The sequence below is a fragment of the Schistocerca gregaria genome, chromosome 7 (assembly GCF_023897955.1).
Source record: "Schistocerca gregaria isolate iqSchGreg1 chromosome 7, iqSchGreg1.2, whole genome shotgun sequence".
NCBI classification, from domain to species: domain Eukaryota; kingdom Metazoa; phylum Arthropoda; class Insecta; order Orthoptera; family Acrididae; genus Schistocerca; species Schistocerca gregaria.
In genome coordinates this window covers 293,125,076-293,137,668 of record NC_064926.1, presented here as the reverse complement: position 1 = coordinate 293,137,668, position 12,593 = coordinate 293,125,076, and positions in this window count along the sequence as shown.

Genomic DNA, 12,593 nt, shown 5'->3' with positions numbered 1-12,593 from the left:
CAAACACTCCACCACCAATTCTGCCTAATCTATCTTTCCTGAACACAGTCTGAGACTTCGTAAAAATTTCTGCAGAACTTATTTCAGGCTTTAGCCAGTTTTCTGTACCTATAACGATATCAGCTTCTGTGCTTTCTATTAGCGCTTGAAGCTCAGGGACTTTTCCAGCGCAACTACAACAATTTACAACTATAATTCCGACTGTTCCTTGATCCAAGCACGTCCTGTAATTGCCAAGCACCCTTTGACATTGCAGCCCATCCCGCACTTTCCCGAGGCCTTCTAACCTAAAAAACCACCCAGTCCACGCCACACAGCCTCCGCTACCCGTGTAGCCGCCAGCTGAGTGTAGTGAACTCCTGACCTATTCAGCGGAACCCGAAACCCCACCACCCTATGGCGCAAGTCAAGGAATCTGCAGCCAATACGGTCGCAAAACCGTCTGAGCCTCTGATTCAGACCCTCCACCCGGCTCTGCACCAAAGGTCCGCAGTCGGTTCTGTCAACGATGCTGCAGATGGTGAGCTCTGCCTTCATCTCGTAAGCAAGACCGGCAGCCTTCACCAAATCAGATAGCCGCTGGAATCCAGAGAGAATTTCCTCAGATCCAAAGCGACACACGTCATTAGTGCCGACATGTGCCACCACCTGCAGCTGGCTGCACCCTGTGCTCTTCATGGCATCCGGAAGGACCCTTTCCACATCAGGAATGACTCCTCCCGGAATGCACACGGAGTGCACACTGGATTTCTTCCCCTCCTTAGCCGCCGTATCCCTAAGGGGCCCCATTACGCGCCTAACATTGGAGCTCCCAACTACCAGTAATCCCACCCTCTGCGATTGCCCGGACCTTGAAGGCTGAGAATGATCCTCTGAAACAGGACAGGCAGCTGCATCTGGCTCAGCCAGAGACAGTGCCTGAAACCTGTTTGTCAGACGCGCCGGGGACGCTTTCTGATCAGCCTCCGGGGACGCCTTTCGCTGCCTGCGGACAAGTGGAAGAAGGACTCAAGCTCTGTGGCTTCCGCACAAACTTAAGTATATAATAATTTTTATTATTACAATTTCGCTTGGTTCAACAGCCTAGTCCAGTCTTTCTTTTGTACGCCGCTTCAGCGACTTGCGTGTCCCTAACCCACCCCACTTATCCCTCCTGTGGAAGGAGACCTTATCACGGTATAAGTGTATATTTTTATTTTTATAATTATATATTTTATGATTTTGGTTGGGCTGGCTTTAAATATTGTGGTCTAGAACGAGACTTTTAATTAACTTATAGCGTGATAACACTGCCCCGAAGTACGTACGATATAATATGCGTATTTTTACGCAAACTGTAATTATTAATATGGGTCTCAGGCGCTATTGGTTATTTATGTACCAAATTACACAAAGATTAACTGAGATATTGCGGAATGTAATGCTTTTCAATATATCTTGTTCATGACGTGCAAGGCAAAACTGGAGAGAATCTCGTCTGCCGTTAGGCGGCCAAAATGAAAATAGTGAACTCATTCAGTGCTGCGAATTTTGGTAACTGATTTTGATTTTAACTTCGAAATTAATGAAAGATCAAAATTGAGAAGTCTCTCGCATTTACATTTAATATAATGACTTGAAATTTTGACTATATAATACAGTCATCGTAATGGCCGACTAAATCCTGCTATGGGAGATGAGCTCCCTGCATTAGGGCGAAGTCCTGTAAAAAACTTCCTTAATTATAATTAATGGTTGCGATCGTGATAGGTGACAACTAAGTCAATCATACACACTTTCTAATAACAATTTATATTGAATTTTCCAAAAATACAGATAAAACGTACGTTAATTATCAGACAGCACTACAATGGCGGCCTACCGCTAGACGAAACAAAACAGAAGAGCTAGTTCAATCAAAGCATTGTCTCTGATCTTCATGGCCTATGTTACACAGACATTATACCAAAAAAACTGTGTTTTGTTAATTACATCGATATTTGTGTTTTGATAATAATAATTTACTTTATTTACTATTTGTTATACATCGCGCACACGTACACAGTCTTGAAATAATTTATAGTTCACACGTCTCATAACTAAAACTTCCCTTCCCTTTCTCCAAATGTCCATTTATGTGACGTACCATCACAACCTACAGTTTAACCGTGACTCCTTATAACTATAGTATGTGATTTATTATACAAATTCGTGGTGTCTGTTCTTTCTGCGCCACCCGAACACAGTGTTAACCGGAAATGCGGAGACTGCTCGCCCGACTCACATTCCCACCTGCCGCCCGTTGTGGCCGAGCGGTTCTAGGCGCTTCAGTCCGGAAACGCTCTGCTGCTACGGTCGCAGGTTCGAATCTTGCCTCGGGCATGACTTTATGTGATGTCCTTAGGTTAGTTAGTTTTAAGTAGTTCTAACAATAGAGGACTGATGACCTCAGTTGGTAAGTCCCATAGTGATTAGAGCCATCTGAACCATTCCCACCTAGCACCACCTCTTATCTGCAGTCCCTGTCCATGTCCACCGTGCTAGCTTATTTTACATCCCCGCGAAAGTAGATGTGGATGCATCCATGTCTCAAAGAACAGGTACGTACATGTAACTGGTACGCCTTGATGGGCTGTGAATCCACAACCATCAGCAATTTATTTTAATCTTCCAGTGGGAATCCAAAATAAGCTAGCGAGCACACACGATATGGACTAGGACTGCGAATAAGTGGTAGCGCTAGTCTGCTGGGGAATGTACCAAGACAGTCTGCCCATTTGGGGTTAACACTGTGCCCGAGTGGCGCATTGGTTAACTCAACTGCCTACTAAGCAGGAGATCTCAGGTTCCAGTCCCGATCCGGCACACGTTTCCGCACGTCGCGTCTGATCTCGCATTAAGCCCCAATGAAACTGATATCATGGGTCTCTTCCCTTTCTCCCCCTCCACCTTAAGTTTTCACAACATTTCTCCCATCATTGAGAGTTGGAGACTCGGTTAAAAACGATGACTGAAAATTCCGTTGTATGACCGAGATTTGATCATACGAGCTGACGCTTTTCCATCAGGCGCTTTATCTCTGGACCACCTCTTTGTAATTTGTTAAATTTTTTTTCCCTCCTTCCGACCCCTTACACTCAACTTTCCTACATCGGTAGATTCAGCTGTGTTCCTGTATTATTCTTCTGTCGTTTCTGATTCTGAATCCGCCGCTGTTGCCATTGGGGGTATCATCGATTTAGTTTCGAGGCTTGGATCCGGAGCGACGTCCATGGTGTTGCGATCAACGGCCTCCATCGCGGACATATCCGAATTGGTAGTTGCAAACCGACCGATCTCGAGTGCATTGGCTCTCTGAAGGTCAGGTTGTTTACCATTTCGTACCTCCACACTACTAGTTTGACCTCTGCTTACATCTGCAGCTATATTACTGGGATGGCCATGACTGTCATATAATGGCGGGTAAACACATTCGTTTGAAGCACATGGAACGTACCTTCTGTGTTCAGATTTATTGTACACGGTCTCACGATCATTTCAGGAACTGTATTACTTTGAGAAACTGTTTGCAACCAGTGCACCACTGAATCCTGCTACGAGGGCAGAAAATATAAGTTTGCGTTTAGTTGGGTTGAGTTCAAGACAAGATCAGCGTCTGAGATTGTCTTGTTTAACTGATCCGTTTCAGTACATATGCTGAGAACTGGTATCTGCCCGACATAAATAATGTATGTTTCATAGCCCTCATAATCATTACAGCTGGGATAGGTTTTTCAGCTTCTATTTTGATAGAGTTTATTCCATTTGAGACGGGAAACTGATAGAAATAAGCCCAGATCTAGTTCCGAATTGCACGAAGTTTGCATGAGACTGCAATTATACATCTGTTAATTTGTTTGGAAGTTGCGTGGGGTTTGTAAAGAAACGCACTTTCGTCAACTTGTCTTCGACTAGACTAACAATAAATTTAGCGACATAATGCGTTCCTAACGTTAGTTCATGGTGACCTGTACACTTCTAGATTATTACAGACTCGTGCACTACGTTAGAGTAAATTTTGAAGCAGTAGATCTACTCGTTAGTACTAAGTTGCTCGCTGTATATTTGATCTCCTATTGGTTTCATGTCGGTAGTTACCCATCTCTGAATTTCGACAGCTGTTGGACGCTTGTTATCTGTGGTGAATTCGAGTTACACAGTATTTTTCCTGGGGTAAATATCCATGGCTATTTATACTCAATTCGTTTTCACACATTTAAGTAAGTGTCAAAGTTACCACATTCTGCGTAACGCAGCTATGTAATAGGCGCTACGCGAGAGAGCATCAGTAGCACGTGCCTAGCAAACATTGACTGCAGCGTACACAAGTAAACACCGCGTGACCCACCGCAACGACCGCCGGAGCGGAACTGAGCTCGAAATTCATATAGAGAGATTTTGGTGAGTCAATTTTCTGATATCAAAGAATGTGATGAATATAGCCGTATCTTTTGACTCAATTGACTTAAAAGCCTAAATTAGCATCGGACATAGATTTCAGTTTAATACGTAGAGCCGGTCCTGAGGGGAAAGGTCTTGGCAGCCGGACAGACAGACAGACAGGTACACTGACGGACATGAAAATGATGCTATAAAGTTTACGGCTTTACCGATTGAGGTACGAAACCATAACAGATATGAATCAAAAATATTTTTACGTGTAACTGAAGAGCAGTTTTGTTGATTAATGAACGCATTGTTTTGATTACGTTGGATTTCATTTTGTATGAAACTGTGCTTGCTATCCTCCAAATCTTCCACGGTACTAATACCAATTGTCCTCGTCCCTCACAACCACCTCTAGTCCTCCCTAAGAATTCTTACATCAAATAATAAAGGTCTCAAACTGGCACATACAATTCCGCAGTCAAGAGGACAAACAATGTAATCCGATTCCTGCAGTAGGCTTCTTGATACAGGGTGGAAAGCGCATAACACAGCCTATGCACTTCTCACAGTCCACACTATATGAAACCTTACAGTCTGACATAATGAGTATTCCTGCCCACCGTTGGAACATCTTAATGAATCACTGATTTCGTAGATATCGGGACTGGCACAATTTTTACTGTAGTGTTTTACTTTGTCTTATTCCGGTCACATCAACAGTATTTCTAAATTTTAAACCATACCGTATGTAACAGTTTTGTGAAGTTCTGAATGTTAGGGACGCGTAGTTAAGTGACACGTTAGTCTACACTTTAATTTCTTTCTGACTGTATAACACGTGGCTAAAGTGCTGATATGTCTGAATTTCTTTATCTGCTTACTCGCATTGTGCGAATACACGTCTGCCATTGTTTCTCAATGAACGATCTACTGTAACCAAACTTATATATAGCCCCGCCCCCCCCCCCCCAAAAAAAAAAAAAACCCTGAACACAGACACACACACTTACAGGTCGATAAAAATTCACACAGCGGCGCCAAAGAAACTGGTATAAGCATGCGTATTCAAATACAGATATATGTAATAGGCAAAAGATGGCCATGCCGTCGGCAACGTCTATACAAGACTCAACCGTGGATTTATTTTCAAAGAATATTCGTAAGAATTTACTTTATTTACTAGCGATTCGTCAAGAACATTAACACATTTAATCACAACATGTGAGCGTGGAAGTGTTGCCAGGGAGTAACTGATGAAATCATACTCAAATTGCTTTTAACAAATGGGAATTTTATTCCTAAAAACGTTTTTTTTAAGGAAACACATTTAAAATTATAATCAGAAAGTACACTCTAAATAACAAGTTACAATGTATTCAGAGGCAGAAAGAAATAAAATTTTAACTCTATGAGTTTTCGGGCTGAGAACCTTGCCGCTCCCTTTTGACACGGCCGTAGTCACGACCGCTCACAACAACCTCTGAAAGACTACACTGACGAAAATCTGCAACACACCAGATTATCTTAAACTAAAAGTTTTAACAATTCACACAAGCACAGAACTATGCACCCCGTAGGAGGCACGAAAAAGGTTCAAAACACTAAAATTAAAAATATTAACTTGTCACCGAAGGTGCAACTTGATTTTAACTTCTAAGAAAACTCTTACGGTGGAAGGGTGGCAACTTTATATACTAAAATGACAATTTAAATAAAAGCTCATGAGATTCAATCTTATAAAAAATTATACAGGGTTGTCCAAACAAGTTAACATGCTCTACAGTACACAGATACGGCCTCTCAAGATGATAGGCAAGATCGAAACATATTTCAGGAATTAGGCCGTTACACGCCAAGCAATAAATTCGTTAACACACCAAATCCGACAAACATGACAGATGCAGCTCCGAACGACAGACATACTAGCACTCCGACCGACAATCTGAACGATTTCCAACAGTCAGATCGAACTACACAAACAACAGAGAATATAGGCCGATGTCGAGTAAACCAAGATACCTACACCTTCTAACTCGGCCTCACCATCATCAAGGCATCAAACACCACTCAAGACAAGTTTAAAAGAATGCAGAAAACACAAGTCACAACTGTCAAATCACTACGGAAGAAGGCTGCGGGTTCTAGACAACAACACAAACCACTTGTTATCACTCGCGTGAACGACTGAGGACACAACAATCCACAAATAACGAACAAATCGTAACAGTCGAGATTTAAAAGGTAGTAACTAATTACTCAACTTGAGGATCCTGCTTCGGAGGAAAGCGAAAAATCGCTCTCGCAGCTAGCGACACCAAATGCAACAGCGCGTCCCCGCCGCCAAAAGCCCTGGCCTGGCTTCGCGCAGTGGAGACCACGTCGCTGCTCAGTTTCAACGACCCAACAAGGTCCAACCACATCCCGTCTCGGAAAATGGTGTTCATCCTGAGGATCCAAGACGTCTTCGTCTAAGACGACCGGCCGAGCAAACGACCAACGGCAGCCCGCATCCGTCGACAGCGGTCCCGGTAAATACTAAGACCATACGGATCCGACTGTTGCTTGCTACCAACTCTTCCCGACTGATACTGGTGTCAGTGCTCTGCAGACCACATGTCGCCATCCGACAACCAGCCGAACGATCGACCAACGGCCATCCGTCTGCGTTGACCACGGTCCCGGCGCGTACTTGCACCGTGCGGACCTGCTTACTGCTGGCTGCCAACTCGTCTAACAGCGGAGTAACGACGAACCCGACTCAGTTCACAACCCAACAGCGACTGAGACTTAGAGCCGACTGACTAACCTGCGAGTGTCTGCCTTCCGACTCACTCTGTCGACTCACTGCACCGACTCCCAGACTGACTCCGACTCACTGACTGGCGAGCTGATAGCGCCCCTTAAATGCACGTGAACAGGCAACCTTTCCCCTTTCCCACCAGTTGGAGACGCCAGCTGCGATTGCCACAGCGGATCCACTGCCAGAAACGGAGGGCGACTGCTTCACAGTACGCGCTGGAGCGCACCCTTCAAAACAGCTATTTTTACTACGGCTCAAAGACAACAAGTGTCTGTCCGTTTGGCAGTCTGTCTGAACAAGTCTGCAGGCGACTTGTACGTTCAGAAAGACAGTGCAGAGCTCCAACATTTATAAATTGTGTCAGGGTGATTTGGGAGACAGATCTGGATTCAAAACTGCTTGTAACCCACTTCTTCCATCTCCCTTATCAGCAGACTACCATCCAAATTAACACATCTATAAGCATTATTCCATTACTATGGTCTTCTCGGTGGCGAAATGGAAACCGCAGTGAAAATCCGATGAAGATTTGCACTGATGTGTTGAGCAGTGTCTCTGGTATGCCGTCGATCGGGTCACGTCGCTCATTTCGGTTCTGATCGCACATTGAGCACGTAAAAATGCCTAGAAAATAGTGGCTCCCGCTAAGTATGAATTCCTCCTGAGAGATTTCTCCTGATTTTATGCAACCTTCATGACGTAACTGTCATGATTTTCCTTCTTCATGAGAATTCTCGGCTTCACACTGAAAGAGCAATGAAGACGATCCTACAGAGTTTTCGATAACAGGGGTTTGATCACCCACCATACAGCTCAGACTTTTCTTCCTTTGATTTTCATCGCTTATTGCAAAAAATGCTCGCTAAGAAGACAACATTTTTGCATGGATATTTCCCTGCTGACTGACATATCGAATTGGCAGGAAACATAGATGAATGCCTACCATGATGAGGGTAGCGGAAAGTTGACCAAAGATACGATAAACGTAAAAGTTGGAGCAATTACTATGTAGAGAACCAGCTGGAAGGAAGAGCCCACTTTTGAAAATAAAACATTTTTCATTTCCGCTATGATTTCCATTTCGCGACGGATCGGGCATTAACAAACGAATAGCCCTTGAACAACACTATGTAATGTCTGGATAACAACTACACCAAAGTCACCACTTGAAAATGGCCAACGAGCACTTCTCCGAATTCTCATGTAAATGTTTAAACATTTGTCAGACTAGAAGGTCGATAAAAATTTGCATTGAAGTGACGAAGAAACTGGTATGGGCATGCGTATTCAAATATAGAGTTACACAAATAGGCAAAAGACGGCAGTGCGGTCGACAACGCCTATATAAGATAACAAGTGTCTGGTGAAAAAATCCTTTAAAGGTTTCAGAAGATGAATAATTTCAGTTGTTTTTGAAAAATCCTTCCTACTTACGATTCGGGAATTATGATATGTTCAAATCACCCCTCTCAAACGATATGGGTGTCACAAATAGGTAAGAACTGTGGTATGTACGAGGAGCATTCAGTAAGTAATGAAACACTTCTCTTATCGGCTGACTTCGGTTGAAAAAAATGTGAAATTTTCTGTGGAATATCGTGGAATATTCCCACTTCAGCGTCTATAATTTCATGAAGTACCGATTGGTGGCAGCGGTGTACGTAGTTTTCAAAATTGCATCTGTAACAGTGGTGCGTTCCAAGCAGAGAGCTCGCATTGAGTATCTCTTGGCGGAAAAGCAGAGTATCGCAGATATTCATAGAGGCTTTGAGAATATCTAAGGAGACCAGGCAGTGGACAAAAGCACGGTGAGACGTTGGCTATGACGTCTGTTGTCATCGCAACAAGGTCACCTAATCCTATCCGATCTCCCTCACAAAACACAGAGTCATGCAATGTCGGAACCTGCGGACACTGTCATTCGAGTTCACTGACGGATGTCAGTCAGACACCTCGCTGCTCAACTGGGCGTCTTTGTTGGTAGAGCTGACACACTCGACCACCAATTGAGGTGCTCAGATGTTTGTGCCACTGGGTTCCTCGCCGCCTAACAGAAGATCATAAAGACCGAAGAAGGACAATATGTGCGAAATGTGTTGGGCGTTGCGAGGCTGATCGTGGCAACATTTGGTCTAAAATCGTATCAGGCGATGAAACATGGGCTCATCACTCCGAACCACAAACAATACGGCAAATGATAAAGTTGCGTCTAACCACATCTCAAACAAAGAAAAAGTTCAGAGCTGCATTAACGTTATGGCTACGGTCTTCTGGGACTCTGAAGCAGATATTCAGTTTGATGTCCTGCAATCCTGAAGTGTACTGTGCTGCTCTCAGCAAATCCAAGATGTGACTTCAGCATGTTCGTCGCCAATGAAAATGGAAACGACCTGCTCCTTCTCCATGGCAACACAAGTCCTCACACAAGTCCGCGTACCCGAAAGGAGCTCACAAAACCAGACTGGCAGTTCTTCCTCATCCACTCTATAGCCCAGATTTCGAACCGTCCAGCTTACATCTGTTTGACCAGTGATGGATGCCTACTTGGGAAGTAGTACATGGATGATGGGGAGGTTATTAGAGAAGCAGGACGTTGGTTCCAACATCGACTAGTAGAGTAGAACGATGCGGCAGGCCCTCCCAATAAGGTGGCGTAACGCAGTAGCATTGACTGAAGATTATTTTGAAAAATAGGGTTTTCATTCAAAAGAGCGGTAAATAAGATTATGTATTGAAATCCTGAATACAACCAATCAGCTTTCGGAAAAAAGTGTCGCATTAATTATTAAACGCTCCTAGTAGTTTCATTCTGTGCTCATTGTCATCCCAATTTCCCAATTCCAACCACTCTTGAGAATCGATACCGAAGGACTCACATTGACTATCGTAAATATGAGACTTTTTATGTTTAAACGATTATGGTGCAGAGCCGCTAACATACCGATCGCTCAGATACACGGTTACTAATATTCCATTCCACAGAAACGTAGAAGGCCGTGTCAGACAATAAATGTGCGAGAAAATGTCAGACTGCGTATAGGAAGGTATAGGTTTTCGATCCCTAATCAGTCAGCTGTCGGATTTGTGTCTGTGACTTAGCATTTCTTTCAAGTCTTTTAACGTTTGTTTCGTGTAGAATCAAACCTGCTACTGTAATAGTGGATGAAATGGGTAAGAAAGCGTTTAAGAGACATGCGATCACGTCTTATAGAACGGAAATGGCTGGCGTTAGAACTGTCTGGACTATTGTAGTATCTCTCGGTTGATCTAGGATATACAGGTGCAAGTGTGGGTTAGTAGTAATGCAACCCTGTTTTACCCTCTTTTCAGTCCAAGTCTCTAGCTCTTGAAATTATATTCTTATTATTGCTTGTAGATTCTTCTAAACGCTTTTTAATACCTTTCTTTCCCAATAGTCTATACTTAATTTCTTTGAATTTCAAGCATCTGTTGGCCATATCCTCGGAAATCTACCTTTCTGACTGTCTAATGTGTCGCAGCTACCGGATAATGACCAAATGTTGGAAGAAACTGCGAGAAGCTGTACCAGAAAAGCTTACTCTTAGACCTTTCGTTTCGTGACAATACATATACCGTGTTCGTTTTGGATGTTATAATCAAAATACTTAGAGATTAGTTGTATAACATTACAAAACCGGCATGGTGCAAAGCCAGATATGCATCCCATCCGCTTTTTATATCTGTCGTGCTTCTACCCCAATACTGTTTAAAAACACGTTTTTCATTGATATGTTATGTAACACCGTAACTCACCTACGAGGGTAGCTGTATGTCCATGACGTTACCCTACAGTTAGTAACATGCAACAGACCTGTTTCATTTTTGCATGCTTTCTTGATGATATTAGCCTATATTCATACTGATATTACATTGTCACTCCCATGCAGAAGAAACGATTTGCAACCTTAACGCTATCCCTCACACAGATGGATGTGAAGAATTTACCATATTCAAGTGTTCAACAGAATGTAATGCACCGCATCGTTTTTCTCTACCGAAAACAACTCTACGAATGCGAAACGTTTCGTATGTATACTTGAAGTCTCCTGAGTGTGTGCGCCAAGTTTCCGTCACTTTTCACTGATAGCGTAGCTGCAAGACAGTTACAAACTGGCGTCTGTAGGTGATATAAGTTACAAACAACGTGCTGTAATTGAATGTCTCACTGCAGAAGAAGAAACTGTAGGGAATATTCACAAACGCTCGCGCAAAGTCTATGGTTCATATGTTGTCGACAAAAGTACACGTAGTCTCTGGGCACGGAGTGAGGTCATCAGAAGGCGGTTAGGCAGAGCTCCACCATTTGCAGCGGTCGGGGAGACCATCGACGGCTGTCACAACTGACACACTTGATGTAGACCCTTCAGACTTCCACTTGTTTGGGCCATTAAAGGATACCGTCCGTGGGAGACATGTTGAGGACAATGAGGAAGTTTTAATCTGCCAGGAAGTTTCATATCAGCGCACACTCCGCTGCAGAGTGAAAATCTCATTCTGGAAACATCCCCCAGGCTGTGGCTAAGCCATGTCTCCGCAATATCCTTTCTTTCAGGAGTGCTAGTTCTGCATGGTTCGCAGGAGAGCTTCTGTAAAGTTTGGAAGGTAGGAGACGAGGTACTGGCAGAAGTAAAGCTGTGAGTACCGGGCGTGAGTCGTGCTTCGGTAGCTCAGTTGGTAGAGCACTTCAGTCCGCCTTTAGCCGCGGAGCAGCTCGGACTTGTTTACGTCCCGGCTGCGAACGTTCGCGGAAGAAGCGGTGTTTACACCGTCGTCAATCGCGTTTGTTACTGTTTGAATCGAACGCCATGGCACATAATTTCCGAAAAACCACGATACAGTTCACGTTCTGTAACGAGTATGCACGACCGAAGGCTTTCGAAATCGAACGTTTCTTGAGGGACGAAGTGCAACTTAATTACACGGAGATCATTGGAATTCATTTATCAATCGTGAGCAGCACTCTTTACGTAAAGATGATTGACGACGCAGCATGCGATAGGATCATTGAAGCCGCCAAACGAGGATTCCAGTTCCGACACTCCGATGGTCATATTGGCGAAGTTTTAGTCGCTCATTCTGGCCTGGGCGTGCGTACGATTCGAGTCTTCGAGCTGCCTTTCGAAGTACCAGAATCATTGGTCACTGAATCGCTCCAGCCATATGGCAGAGTTATCAGTCATACGGCCGAACGTTGGGCAAGTTTTAGCACGTATCCAGTGCTCAATGGTGTCCGACAGGTGCGAATTGCCCTTACGAAACATGTGCCATCGTACATCAACATCGGCGGCTGTCTAGCTATTGTCATCTATGATGGACAGCCCCGGACATGCTCCGGGTGTGGTGGTAAAGGACATCTTCGATCTGC